At 35.2% G+C, this 2,486-nt stretch overlaps 1 long non-coding RNA gene across 2 annotated transcripts in view; it reads left to right on the top strand.

Annotated features, from left to right (window-relative positions):
* LOC149135295 (uncharacterized) overlaps positions 1 to 268 on the top strand; it is a 5,219-nt gene extending 4,951 nt beyond the window's left edge. For both annotated transcript variants that reach the window (XR_016242127.1, XR_016242126.1), the window contains exon 3: positions 1 to 268. This exon is cut by the window's left edge. This is a non-coding gene — a long non-coding RNA (uncharacterized LOC149135295).
* Positions 269 to 2,486: the final 2,218 nt, after the last annotated feature.

Here is a 2,486-nt window from a genome sequence, read left to right as displayed (position 1 = left end):
ACAGCTAAAGTTATTACTGAATGGCATGAGGAACATTCTAGTGAAATTGAACATCTTATCTGGCCACCACAGGCCCCAGATCTCAATATTATTGAACATTTATAAAACCAAGTAAGGAGTCGATATCCTCCACGATCATCACTATAAGAACTGGAGACTGTTTTAGCTGAAGAATGGACAAAAATTTCTTAGGAAGCAATTCAAACTTCGTACGAGTCCTTACCTCGTAGAATTCAAGCTGTCCTACCCTATATTAAAATAAATTTGTTTGAAATTTAAAGGTGTTTCCATTATTTTGTCCAACCCCTTTATATCGGCTTCTAATTGTGGCACAAGGTGAGCAAATTTCGGGGGGTAAGTCGATTACATCCACCCTGCTGTTTAACTGGTACTTATTTTATCAGTTCCTGAAAGGATGAAATTCAAAACCGGCCTCGGCAGGATTTGAACTCAGAACGTAAAGATAGACGGAAGACGTTAATGATTTCGCCCAATTAGCCATGTATATTGGACATCACAATGTGGTTCTTTTATATTTATTTCGTGAATTTATTTTAGCTATTACGCTTAAAGACAAACTGGAGCACCGCATTCAGTTTTATTGTGGGTTGCGTGTGTGTGTGCGCGCGCGCGCGTACGTGTGTGTGTGTGTGCGTGTGTGCGAGTATGTGTGTCTGTGTGTTTTAGCTATCAACACTAAACGACATCACCTTTAGTATATTTTTAGTTTAGCGTAGGAATTACACCTATGAGAAAGAAAGAAAGAAAGAAAGAAAGAAAGAAAGAGAGAAAGAGAGAAAGAAAGAGAGAGAGAGAGAAAGAAAGAGAGAGAGAGAGGCAGACTGAGACAGTCAGACAGACAGAGACAGACAGACAGAGACAGACAGACAGAGACAGACAGACAGAGACAGACAGACAGAGACAGACAGACAGAGACAGACAGACAGAGACAGACAGACAGAGACAGGGACTGAGGTAGAGACAGAGATAGAAAGAAACAAAGAAAGCCATATTTATATATGTTTATATAATAAACATATTTACACGGCAGAGCGAGAGAGAGAGAGAGAGCTTAGTAGACAGAATGACTGAGGGATGGGTAAAAGGAGAGGGGAACAGAAAGTGAGTGAGTGAGAGAGTGAGTGAGAGAAAGACAGACAGTAGGAAAAATGTTAAAGATAAAATAAAGGTTTACAAATGTTCTGTATTGAAAGATTAAAGGCGAAGTAAATTACATTCATAAGGTAACAATAATTTTGAAAAGAGAATATTTGGCTGCGAAATATATTGTTTATGAAAATTGTTATAGATCTGATGTCAAACATTTTAATAGCCACGGTAAACTACTAAGAGCAATGATAACTTCACAGTTTATCAACAACACTCGATGAAAGGATAGATGGATCTCCGTCGTTCAACGAGGAGGATTTAGTTACTAAATCGACACAACACCACTATTGTATGTTGTATATATTGTTACCACCTTCTACTGATATTGTCAACAGCACACTATATGATCGACGTTACACTTACTTTATATTAAATATCTTTGGTAGCGTTAATGATAGATCAACACCGCATGTTCTATAATACCAGCTGGCGGAAGATCTACATGGGATTAAACTAGTAAACTAGTAGTAACATGGAACAGCCACATTGATGTGGCGATTAACTTTACTTGTTAGTATAGTTACTACTCTCATTTCTTCTTGAGATTTTACAACTAGCTATTTTTGCTTATATATATATATATATATATATATATATATATATATATATATATATGTATGTATGTATGTATGTATGTATGCGCCTAGATTCAAATCCAAGATGCCATTGTATGCTGCCGTAGAAGTCGTTCCAGACATGGAAGCAAAATCCCAGTCATTGCAGACTATCAGCAGTTGATAGAAGCCAAACTATTTTCTGTCTCCAAAGAAGGACGGTAGTCATTAACAGATGCAGCATTTAGTATGTTATATCTGTAAGATCGCCAGAAGAAGCTGATAAGTATTTGTGAGACTTAACATTGGCAGTGACTGCGATGGATCTGAGTGATTTATGTGCCAACATTTGTGACTTCTTGCTTGTATTAAAAATAATTATTCTGGATATATGAGGGTATGAAATGGCGGATTTTTAAAATAAAGTATCGTGTAGCATTTAATCATATCATTTAATGTCAGATCCGACTTTGCCCTTTCTCTGACGAAGCCTTAATGAAACCAGAAACTAGTCAAATCAGTTTCTGTTCTAACAATTTGTTAATATTCGCTGAGTCTTAAATAGAATTCATTTTGTTTTTGTTTTTTTAAAAACAAAGTGGTTTATCTTATCCGAACGCGTTGTATAAGTACATTAGAATTAGCATATACATATACATATGTATATACGTGTGTATATGTACATATATATGTATATACATACATAAAGATATAAATATGTATATATATATATATATATATATATATATATTATATATATAT

This window comes from Octopus bimaculoides, chromosome 6 (genome assembly GCF_046866305.1).
Source record: "Octopus bimaculoides isolate indiv1 chromosome 6, ASM4686630v1, whole genome shotgun sequence".
Lineage (NCBI taxonomy): Eukaryota > Metazoa > Mollusca > Cephalopoda > Octopoda > Octopodidae > Octopus > Octopus bimaculoides.
This window is presented reverse-complemented; position numbering and strand designations above follow the sequence as displayed.